This window comes from Armigeres subalbatus, chromosome 1 (genome assembly GCF_024139115.2).
Source record: "Armigeres subalbatus isolate Guangzhou_Male chromosome 1, GZ_Asu_2, whole genome shotgun sequence".
In the NCBI taxonomy this organism is placed as follows: Eukaryota; Metazoa; Arthropoda; class Insecta; order Diptera; family Culicidae; genus Armigeres; species Armigeres subalbatus.
In genome coordinates, this window is record NC_085139.1 from 278,609,231 (window position 1) to 278,622,405 (window position 13,175).

The following is a 13,175-nucleotide window of genomic DNA, read 5'->3' on the forward strand; positions in this document are numbered from 1 at the left end:
TTGGTTTAGATTGGTTTGGACCCTGTTTGGTTTGTATTGGTTTGGATTGGATTGGGTTTGGATTGGTTTGGATTGGTTTGGTTTGATTTGGATTGGTTTGGATTTGGATTGGATTTCGATTGGATTTGATTTGGATTTGGATTGGATTTGGATGGAATTGAATTTGTATTGGATTTGGATTGGATTGGGTTTGGATTGGATTTGGATTGGATTTGGATTGAATTTGGATTGGATTTGGATTGGATTTGGATTTGATTTGGATTGGATTTGGATTTGGATTGGATTTCGATTGGATTTGAATTGGATTTGGATTGGATTTGGATTGGATTTGGATTGGATTTGGATAGGATTTGGAATGGATTTAGATTTGATTTGGATTGGATTTGTATTGGATTTTGATTAAGATTGAATTTGTATTGGATATGCTTTGGATTTGGATTGGATTTGGATCGGGATTGGATTTGGATTGGACTTGGATTGGGTTTGGATTGGATTTGGATTGCATTTGGATTGGATTTGGATTGGATTTGGATTGGATTTGGACTGGATTTGGATTGGATTTGGATTGGATTTGGAATGGATTTGGATTGGATTTGGATTGGTTTGGATTGGTTTGGATTGGTTTGGATTGGTTTGGATTGGTTTGGATTGGTTTGGACTGGTTTGGATTGGTTTGGATTGGTTTGGATTGGTTTGGATTGGTTTGGATTGGTTTGGATTGGTTTGGATTGGTTTGGATTGGTTTGGATTGGTTTGGATTGGTTTGGATTGGTTTGGATTGGTTTGGATTGGTTTGGTTTGGTTGGATTGGGACTGGTTTGGATTGGTTTGGATTGGTTTGGATTGGTTTGGATTGGTTTGGATTGGTTTGGATTGGTTTGGTTGGTTTGGATTGGTTTGGATTGGTTTGGATTGGTTTGGATTGGTTTGGTTGGTTTGGATTGGTTTGGATTGGTTTGGATTGGTTTGGATTGGTTTGGATTGGTTTGGTTGATTTGGATTGGATTTGGATTGGATTTGGATTGGATTGGGTTTGGATTGGATTTGGATTGGATTTGGATTGAATTTGGATTGGATTTGGATTGGATTTGGATTTGATTTGGATTGGATTTGGATTTGGATTGGATTTCGATTGGATTTGAATTGGATTTGGATTGGATTTGGATAGGATTTGGAATGGATTTAGATTTGATTTGGATTGGATTTGTATTGGATTTTGATTAAGATTGAATTTGTATTGGATATGCTTTGGATTTGGATTGGATTTGGATCGGGATTGGATTTGGATTGGACTTGGATTGGATTTGGATTGGGTTTGGATTGGATTTGGATTGGATTTGGATTGGATTTGGGTTGGATTTGGATTGGATTTGGATTGGATTTGGATTGGATTTGGATTGGATTTGGATTGGTTTGGATTGGTTTGGATTGGTTTGGATTTGGTTTGGATTGGATTTGGATTGGATTTGGATTGGATTTGGATTGGATTTGGATTGGATTTGGATTGAATTTGGATTGGATTTGGATTGGAGTTTGGATTGGATTTGGATTGGAGTTTGGATTGGAGACTTCTCACTTCTCACTTCTTATTTCTCACTTCTCACTGTAAAAAAATTAGAAGTGAGCAGTGTGATGTCTCACTTTGCGCTTCTCACTACTCACTTTGCGCTTCTCACTTTTTTCAGGGAGCAGTGAGAAATGAGAAGTGAGTAGTGAGACGCCTCACTGTGATAAATCGCCTCATTCCCGTTTATATACCATTGGCGATAAGGCAATACCCCAGCATTTGTGCCGCTTTCAAAGCAACACATCGTGGAGCGTGTGCTCCCGAATCAATCAGTTCAGCTTTATATCAGTAAGTATATAAACATATAGAAATTGTGTGATTTTTCGTTTCAAATTTCGTTAAAAACCTTATTTCACTTAAGAATTATGTGATTATGCTGAAGCATACTTCATATCGACTTATCAGCGTGGTTTTATGGTATTGAGCCAACTCGAAATTAGAAAATGAATGCATAAATTTTATTTGTTATCCAGTTTGATACTCAGCCTTGCGTATACGCAGATAGAGAATTGATGATAGCATACAATTGCTCACTAGAAGAATCCTGTGAATCTTTATAAAATGCACAAAATATGTACTTCAGATTGTATTACACAAATGTGACCGCAAAGTTTTTACGACAGCAGTTTGCCCGATATGAAATAATTTTTCCTTTCTCATACAAAAAGTTGTATCATAGTTTCTTTGACGCTAAAGGTCGTAATCGAGTAAAAACCAACCGTGTAAAAAAAGAATTGGGTGTAATCTACTGTGCATAAAAAAAGTTATTCACTTGCTTCGGAGTTTCCAATTCATGACCAATAATGATGCCGGTCATGTGCTTACAGTCAATCCTTAGGACCTTCTTAACTCTTAAGCGGTGCTTACCCATGTCCTTAAACCTGGTTTGATGTCGAAGTGGAGGTGAAGGAATCGGTTATTAATAAGAGGTGCTGAAAAATGACTTCAAAAGGGCCCTTGGAATCCACGACACGACTTTGCATCTTTGACAAAGTTTTACTGATCTGATTCATATCTGGTTACATTTACACAAACAGGATAGAATAGTTAAAGATACTTCGTTTTCTGTTGGATATTTCTAACAGAATACTGAAGATGTTTTATAGGAGAAAAATCATAAGGGTTGTGTACAAGACACGACCGCCCGACGTAAACTACGTAAAACCGTTTGGTGAAATGAAGAATCTAGCAAGACCCATAATTCATGAATATTACAAAATTGTTCTTTTGATTACTTTTGAGACAACACTGGTGTCGAGCAATATTAAAAACATAAAATTTGTTGGATACGACAATTACATTTTGAAAGTAGCTGATATATTCATGTAATTAAGTCAAAATTTTTTAATTCTCGAGTTTTATATAATATGAGAAGTTTAGTTTTGTTTGTTTAATTTGTTAGGGGTTTCACTTTAAAAAAATCAATTTCATTGTTGTTTTTTCTTATTTTTCGAAAAATATTCTGAATGAGCTTAATTTAATTAGGGTATTTCTATTGCAAATAATAATTTGCATAAAATTAGTTTCGGTTAATATTCTTTTGTATAAAATTTTGGTTCTAAAACCGATTAACCTTCGATAATGTGCAATTCCAATCCCTAACAGCAAAAATGAAAATTTTAGCTGACTGCTACTGATATCATCCTTGCATTTAAATTTCCTAACTAACCGAAGTTCTGCGTAACTAACCGAAGTTTGTCTCCAATTGACCAATTTTATATTGTTATTTTTCTCAATGGTACGCATTGGAAATCACTGACAGCACATAACCAAATTCAGAATCTTGCCGTTGTCACTAGGACCGCTTCTGGACGCCCTGGTCTGCTCGCCGTGACATCCAGAATGAAAATGACGCGCGCACGCGAAACACGGGGCTTTTTATACACAGGGAAAACGAAGCAGTGTATCAAAAGGCCCGTACCTTACTGCAATCTGATGTCCGTGTTGGGGATTTATGAACGGAATTGAATTTTTCACCCGGTTTGGAAAGAAATAAAATTTTTAATAGTTTAACGTTGATAATCAATAGTATCAATAGAATTGGAAAATTGCTGGAGAGTTCCCGAATCGATTGATAAGCAAATGTCGAAAATCCATCGAAAGATAAAGACGCTATTACCGTTTGAAATCTTACATGATTTCGTGACGGTCCCCAATTTGGAAATTTTCATTTTGCACCCTGTATCCGAGGCTTCCCCTTAGACGTAGTTTACGTCAAAATGCGCGAGCAAAAACATGTCCCTACGTGCTGCTGTCTCGAACTGGGGGAGCGTGAATGCTGCCACGCGCGCGCGGGGGAGAGCAGTTTTCTTATAACCAATAAAGATGGCTCATTAGTCCCTCCTCTTTGTTGTCCGGTATGACTGCAAATATTGTGTAACCGTCAAACAGTCACTAAAGGGGCGTGGCTACATGTTCAAGTTTATTGATTACAAGAAAGCAGCTCTTCCGCGCGCGCGAGACATTTCGTTCGAGATGTCGCGGAGACCAGACCATGTTACCACCTTCGGCATCGGCGGAGCTCCTACCGGAAATTTTATTCCCGGCGATGGTGTGGGTCGCGCGGTCGTCGTCGTCAGCATCAACAGCACTAAGATGGAATTTTCTTGCGTGTCTCTACGATGGCGGCTATGGTGGTGATTATTTCTCCAACGGTTGCGTCTGAAGTGTCATCAGTGAAAGCAGCTCTTAAACCATAATTTGAGGCGAGACGAATTTTGATCAAAGTTCATATTAATCGCTTGGTGATGGCTGATAGTTTCCGTCGGTGGCGGAATCACGACCGTGCGTCAGGGACGCTATAAAAAATTTATTCGCATGGATAGCATCAATACCAGTGAAATTTCCCCTCAAGATTATTATTTTAGTAGATAGATTGCTACTTGTTTCAGGTTTAATTCCCATCCATGCGAATACATTTTCGCAGCTTCTCCTTCTGACGCACGCTCTTCGTTCCCACCGATGGCGTAGGTAGCGCTCGTAACAGGATCGTTGCGACAGAGAATCCAACGATGGCAATCTGTTGCAGAGTAGCGTAAAACCATAGAGCCAGCATCTGCATTGGAATGAAATACTCTTGTGATATTCTGACTATCGAATGGTTGCTGTTGTGTTGGTGATTAGAAATCCGCATGATCTGAAATCTGTCCTTTTCAGGGCATTAAATTTTTCATTGGAGGAATTTGGTTTGACTGAGAGTAAATTCATGAGATTGTTGCAAAAAGTCGGCAGCAGTAACGCAAAAATTCATAAGATTCAATCCATCATTCGACTTCTGCAGAGTAAGTGATTAAAAATCCATCGAAAGATAAAGACGCTATTAGCGTTTAAAATCTTACATGATTTCGTGACGGTCCCCAATTTGGAAAGTTTCATTCTGCACCCTGTATCCGAGGCTTCCCCTTAGACGTAGTTTACGTCAAAATTATTTCATCTTAACCATCCTCCCAAACATAATGGTGGTCCTGAAAAGAACCGATTAATTTCCACTTATGTGGCTTATCAACAGCACGGAGTTGACTGACAGATTCAAAGATGCTGTTGGGAACACGGATGTAAAGATGTACTGCACTTGCCACGACCGCCACCACGAACGAAAAATTTCACCCGCATCATCATTCATAAATCTCAATCAACGAGCCCTCCTGTGCGGACGAAATCGTCTGCGATTTTAAATGAATGCATTACGCTTGAATTTTTAATGCTAAAACGCATCATTCCACTCATTTGCCAAATCATCATTTTGCTGTCTCGAACTGGGGGAGCGTGAATGCTGCCACGCGCGCGCGGGGGAGAGCAGTTTTCTTATAACCAATAAAGATGGCTAATTAGTCCCTCCTCTTTGTTGTCCGGTATGACTGCAAATATTGTGTAACCGTCAAACACTCACCAAAGGGGCGTGGCTACAGGTTCAACTTTATTGATTACAAGAAAGCAGCTCTTCCGCGCGCGCGAGCCTTTTCGTTCGAGATGTCGCGGAGACCAGACCTTCGGCATCGGCGGAGCTCCTACCGGAAATTTTATTCCCAGCGATGGTGTGGGTTGCGCGGTCGTCGTCGTCAGCATCAACAGCACTCAGATGGAATTTTCTTGCGTGTCTACGATGGCGGCTATGGCGGTGTTTATTTCTGCAACGGTTGCGTCTGAAGTGTCATCAGTGAAAGCAGCTCTTAAGGCATAATTTGAGGCGAGACGAATTTTGATCAAAGTTCATATTAATCGCTTGGTGATGGCTGATAGTTTCCGTCGGTGGCGGAATCACGACCGTGCGTTAGGAACGCTACAAAAATTTATTCGCATGGATAGCATCAATACCAGTGAAATTTCCCCTCAAGATTATTATTTTGGTAGATAGACTGCTACTTGTTTCAGGTTTAATTTCCATCCATGCGAATACATTTTTGCAGCTTCTCCTTCTGACGCACGCTCTTCGTTCCCACCGATGGCGTAGGTAGTGCTCGAAACAGGATCGTTGCTACAGCGAATCCAACGATGGCAATCTGTTGCAGTGTAGCGGTAAAACCATAGAGCCAGCATCCGCATTGGAATGAAATACTCTTGTGATATTCTGACTATCGAATGGTTGCTGTTGTGTTGGTGATTAGAAATCCGCATGATCTGAAATCTGTCCTTCTCAGGGCATTAAATTGTTCATTGGAGGAATTTGGTTTGACTGAGAGTAAATTCATGAGATTGTTACAATAAATCGGCAGCAGTAACGCAACAACTCATAAGATTCAACCCATCATTCGACTTCTGCAGAGTAAGTGATTAAAAATCCATCGAAAGATAAAGACGCTATTAAAGTTTGAAATCTATCCTAATTCAGCGACGGTCTCGAATTTGGAAATTTCCGTTTTACACCCTGTATCTGAGTATTCCGCTTAGACGTAGTTTACGTCAAAAAATTATTTCATCTTAACCTTCCTCCCAAACATAATGGTGGTCCTGAAAAGAACCGATTCATTTCCACTTATGTGCCTCATCAACAGCACGGAGTTGACTGCCAGATTCAAAGATGCTGTTAGGAACACGGATGTAAAGATGTACTGCTGTTGCCACGACCGCCACCACCACCTGACGAGAAATTTCATCCGCATCATAACTCATAAATCTCAATCAACGAGTCCTCCCATGCGAACGAAATCGTCCGTTCTCCGTGACATGCAGAATGAAAATGACGCGCGCACGTAGTAGTAAAATTCTTCTTTATTTAAAACATGTTTTGTTCTACAATCATTTTTATACATGTACAGTGATCAGCCGGCTTGGCCCTCCAACTTCAATTTCAATTATTGTTAATATTATTATTGTTATGCTATTACTTAATTTTTAAAATATAATGTATCATGACGGCCTTTAGGAGGCGCTGGTGTGTTTTTTAAAATTTGATAACCTAACTACTATGTACACTAATATTTACAATAAAAAAAATTTGATAACCTAGATTGGAACTAGCGCCCTAATTGGTGCCTGATCCGAATGCAAGCAACGGACCCTAAACTTTTCTTTACACTCACCAAAGCGTTCATGTAAGGTTTTATTCCGGCCAGACGGTGGACCTCGGATGTTCTTGTCCTGGGAGGGGTGTTGAGGATCATCCTCAGGAATTTGTTTTGGACCCGTTGAAGTTTGAGGTGGTGGGTTTTAGCGCAGCTCTCCCAGACCGGCATGCCATATTCGATCACAGGGAGGATGATTTGCTTGTAGACAGCAAGCTTATTTTTCAGGGACAATGACGACCGGCGGTTGATCAAAGGGTACAGTAGTTTCAACAAGACGTTACACTTTGTCACGGTTTTGTCAACCTGTTGCCTGAAAATAAGCTTGCTGTCGAGGGTCAAGCCAAGGTAGTGGGCCTCATTGGCCCATTCCACAGTCGTGCCATTGAGGATGATTTTACAGTCCCCAGGCGGAACAAGTTTAGGGGATTTGGAGTGGGGGAAAATGATGACCTGGGTCTTCGCCGCGTTGATACAGATCTTCCAGCTGGTGAGGTACTCTGTCAGGGCATCCAGGCCTCGTTGGAGTTTTGCCACTAGCGCTCTAATCACTCTACCGTTGTAGACGATGGAGGTGTCATCTGCGAACAGAGACAGAATGCCGCCTTCTGGAGGTTCTGGCATGTCGGAGGTGAACAGATTGAAAAGCAGGGGCCCGAGGATACTGCCCTGGGGAACGCCTGCGACGATGTTGTGCGCATTGGAACTCGCTCCGCTGATTGAGACCCGGAATGTCCTTGCCGACAGGTAATTGTTGATGATTTTCACCAGGTAGCTGGGAAGATTGTAGCGTTGTAGTTTGTACACCAGGCCATCATGCCATACATTGTCAAATGCCTTCTCGACATCGAGTAAGGCCATGGCGGATGTTTTCGAGACAAACTTGTTCCGTCTGAGGACGTTGGTAACTCGGGTCAGTTGGTGTACAGTTGACCGACCGCGTCGGAAACCAAACTGTTCCTCGAGCAAGATGTTGAGATTTTCGGCAGACTCAAGTAACCGATGATGAATAGCTTTTTCGAATAGCTTGGATAACCCTGAGAGAAGGCTGATGGGTCGATAACGTTTCGGGGAGGAAGGATCCTTCCCAGGCTTCCGGATGGGGATGACTTTCGCTGACTTCCAGGACGATGGGAAGTAGCTAAGCCGGAGACAATGATTAAAGATCAGCGAGAGGTGCTCAAAGAACGGAGCACTCATGTGTTTGAGCTCGAGATTCAGGATGCTGTCGAAGCCTGGGGCCTTCATGTTCTTCGACGATTTGATATAGGCCGTCAATTCGTCAGCTGAGATCTCCAACTCCTCCGAGAAGTCGTTGGGAATCAAATGGATGTTGTTAGCATGCTCGTTGACGGCTGCTTCGTGTGGACTGACGATGTTCTGTCCAAGATTGTGTGAGCTGACGAAGTGACGACCTATTTCAGCGACCTTCTCTGCAGGAGTTATCAAGCGATCCTTAGAGCCATTATTGTCTAGTGGGATCAAAGGTGGAATGGGCCGAGGCTTGGATTTTAGAATTTTGGTCATTTTCCAGAACGGCTTAGCATAATCTGGGAGAGTGCGGATCTTATTCGAGAAGTCGTTATTTTGAGGTCCACCATTCTGGCCTTGATAATTTTGTGATTCGATTGCAGCGTGCCTTAAGCTCAGGCAGTCCAGTACGCTGAAACTGCCTGCGAGTGACATTCCGCAATCGAATCAAATCTTTGGTGAGTGTATCGATGTTTAAGGAGTTGCTTACCTGCCGAGCCGTCGGTACGTGTTGCTCTCGGGCCGCCGTGATCGCCTCCTCGATAGCGCACAGCTGGCGGTCGATACTTTCCGGCGTCTCCGTACGCACCTCGTAGTCGACGGTGTTATCGACGCACTGCTGGAAACGCTGCCAGTTCACTCGGTGGTAGTTCCGCCGTAACTGCTGGTGCCGATTGACCGAGGAGCCCAGTTCCGCCACCACCGGATAGTGATCCGAACTGAGCTCCTGGTATACAACCGGCTGCGAGACGTGGTCACTCAGGTTTGTTACGTAGAGGTCGAGCGTTGCGTGGGCACCGGACCGACTCAGCCGAGTGGGGAATCCGGGCTCAGGATCGTGTAGTGGCCTTCCTCCATGTCGTTGCTCCAGATGGTGCCGTTTCGATTGCCGCGACTGTTGCCCCAGGCTTGATGTTTGGCATTCAAGTCGCCGGCAATGATATACTGGCCTTGCCTCCGCGTCAGCTTGACGATGTCCTCCGAAGGGCAGCCGATGATCCATCGCCGGCTTTGGCTTGCGTTGGACAGTACGCCGCGATGAGCGCGATTGTGCCGACCGAAGTGGTGATTTCGACACCGATGGCCTCGATGACACTGAGCTGGAAGCTTGGAAGCAGACGACAGTTGATGTTGTAGCGAAGAGCGATGGCCACACCACCTCCCCTGGTCGGCCGGTCGAGTCGCACGATGCGGAAGTCCGGGATGTTGATGTTCACCTCCGGTTTTAGGTGCGTTTCGGTGATGAACGCCACGTCTATTTCCTTCTCCTCAAGGAAATCCTTCAGCTCGATTGTTTTGCTCTTTAGCGAGCAAGCGTTCCAGTTGACCAGGCCCAGGCTAGCAGCCATTTTCAATGATGAACATGCCAAGTGTGAAGACCTGGTCGAATCGGTTTTGCAGCCGCGCAGTCGAGTGGCGAGCTGCGCGAAGATCGGCATCAGTTGCTCCGGAGTGTACAGCGGGGCAGATTCTTCCAGGACGGCTTCGTTCTCCGACTGCCGACGGAACCCAGGAGGAGGAAGCGGGGCCATTCGCTGGTGGATGGTGCCGACGATGCTGGAGCTTGGACCGATGCAGCTGCCGCTGCCAGTCGCTTGTGCGGCTGTAGCGGTGGGAGTATTGGAATCACACGACGGGGAGCCGGGATAGCTGGAAAGTTCACCTCGTTGATTACAGGAACACGGTTCTTCTTCGGAATGGTCCTGGTGGAAGCCTTCTTCCGGATTTCCAGGAACTCGGCTCGCTTTGGGCAGCCCTTTGTGGTGGCCCGATGTTTGTCGCCACAGTTGGCGCACTTGGGATCGGCCACCTCCATTTTGTCGCACTCGTCAGTCGGATGGGGTTCGCCACACTTGTTGCAGCGCGGCTTCATGCGGCAGTTTCTGGTGCCGTGCCCGAAATTGAAGCAGTTGGTGCATTGCGTGACATCGCGGTGCACTGGCCGATATCTCTCCCAGTCAACGACGGTGTAATTTATAACGCCAACCAGCTTCAGGTCCTTCCAGGTAGTGGAGCCGTGCTCCAGATGGATCAGGTAAAGCTGGTCGCGATATTTCCTCGCCTTGTCGTGACGAGCGATCTTGTGGACGGCTACTGGCTTCAGTCCGCAACTTTCAAGCTCTGCTTGGAGCTCTTCCTCCTTCGTGAAGTCCTCGCAGCAAAGCCTTGAGCGGCTTCGTGCCGGGGTGGTCATGAGTGTAGTACTCATACTTGTGGACCTCGAGGAACTCCACGACGGATTGATGATGGTCCCTGTTCGCCGGCATCACTTTCACGCCCTCGCTGCAGAGCCGAAAAGTACATTTCAGCCCCTTAGCGATCAGCTGGCGAATTTTTGGGCGTTAATCCGGCGGATCGCCCTTCACAAACACGGGCGGGCACTTCTCCTTCCGCTCCGGTTGCACCTACGGCAGCTGCGATTGCTGCTTCTTCCTCTTTTTCGGCGGATTGCCGGCGTCATCAAGCGGCAACGGCGAGAACACGTTGCTCTGCAAAAGCTGCTTGGAGGGGTTACCCGCGCCTCCAAGAGCAGTGCGCTTAGGCACTTTTCCAGCGACCGAATCGGCCACCGAGTCTCCCATGACGGGTCCGGGAGAAAATAACGCCAACGCGACAAGCGAAAACGTAAACAGCGAAAGAACGAGAAAAAACACTTCGAAAAAATGCGCGAGCAAAAAACACGTCCGTACGTGTTGCTGTCTCGAACTGACGCGCGCACGCGAAACACGGGGCTTTTTATACACAGGGAAAACGAAGCAGTGGATCTAAAGGCCCGTACGTTACTGCAATCTGATGTCCGTGTTGGGGATTTATGAACGGGATTGAATTTTTCCCCCGGTTTGGAAAGAAATAACATTTTCAATAGTTTAACGTTGATAATCAATAGTATCAATAAAATTGGCAAATTGCTGGAGAGTTTCCGAATCGATTGATAAGCAAATGTCGAAAATCCATCGAAAGATAAAGACGCTATTACCGTTTGAAATCTTACATGATTTCGTGACGGTCCCCAATTTGGAAATTTTCATTTTGCACCCTGTATCCGAGGCTTCCCCTTAGACGTAGTTTACGTCAAAATAAATACGTATTTATCGACTCCATTGTCTTGCTACGCAAGATACATACTCATGCAATGGCGGACATAGAAAAGTTTTCAATTAATAACTGAGGAAGTGCTAATAGGAAGTTGGAAAGCAGATCAAGTTCTATTTGGAATGTATAACCATTGAAGAAGAAGTAAGCGTTAATAGAAAAAAATACGAGAAAGGCAAAAGTTGTATAACATAAAGCTTTGAAAATAGTTTTATGATTTAGGTCAGCGGCGCAGCCAAAGTTTTTGATATTATAAAGCATGGTTTAAGTTTCAATTTGTTTCGAAATTCCGCGGAACTCCGTTAAATTTCGTTAGAAGCTGTTTTTTTGTAGCGAAATTTTTGTAATTTTACAAAACGAAACGAAATGAAGAAATCAGATTTCGCCTTGCTCAAATTCCGCGAAATTCCGCGGAATTTCGTTTCGAACCACCTGAAACGAAATTTTTCGAAATACCGCATATGCTTATAACCAATTATTATTCGTTTGGTATTGAAATACCTAAGCATGGTATGCATCAAGTATTCTGCATATAAGTTTTTGGTATTATTTTTTGGTATTTTACCTCTTATGCAAGGCTAAATCATACCAATTTCTGTTATCGAGGTCGTCGCTCCTGCTCGGGTTTCGATCAAACGACCCTTCCTTTTGTCTCAGGTACTTACTCACTTTAAGTATGAACAGAAAGATTGAAAATCGGTTGAACTTATATTTTCTTCCAAATTAGACAAAAACTTTGGATCATTCTGCATCTCAATGCATAATTTGTCTCTATTCTAGCGTCTCTACTAGTCAATGGCCTAAGGGATTGCGTTATATTGCATTACAAATTTAATGTTTTAAATGACTCTGGGTCGAAAATGTCAAACCCTTATACGCCAAATAATAATTTAGCACTCGTTTGTAATGTATGTCCAGCAAGTTGAAATTCATTAAATTGTGGACTCTTAGAAAGTTGAAGATAAGCATTGGGTGAGTACAAGAAGATATACTTTCGAATTAATAGACTGGCATTTCAGGCCCAGACTAATTTGAACGTCATACTAATTATCACAATCTAAATACCATCTGGAAATCTATTGGTGACCTCCTTTCGCATTCCAAATATACCCACATCCATTCAATATTTACCAAAGGCAACATAATTAATTCATTAACGTTTCCAGCCACGGCATACGACCGCAATAGCCTCGAGTGCCATTAGTTGCCGAAAATTGCAACGAACAAGCAAAGCAAATATGGACATAGGTTCGTCCGAGATCCTAACTATGCAGCAGACCGGTGTCTAAACCACAGAAACTGCTTGAACAATAACACGAAGAAACCCCAACGCAAACACCTTTCTCCAAATGGACCAACTCGCAATGGAGCCCACCCGCCACTGAATGCTTGTTTGCCGATCCCTATGGGGGAAATTGTATTAAATTATGGTTACATTGTTTCGACACCGTCGTCCTCATCGTCATCGTAGGACTGCACACTCAGGTGGGTTGAGTGGACCTCGTCTCCCATCGAAACACAACGGCGGCCATCGATAGGAAATCGGAGGGGCCACCCACTGCGGGGAAATGGTTCGTTTGAGATATCCTGGTGAGAACAGACAAAATCGACATCATTAGCTTCTTGCCATCGGGATGAAGTTTCGTCTGGCTTAAAGGAGGAACAAGTTTCGATGCAACAAAGAAAAGAGGCAACCTAAAACGGGCGGCATCCCATTCGAAACGGTTAATTATGAGTCCTTGTGGAATGAATCGTGAAATTCA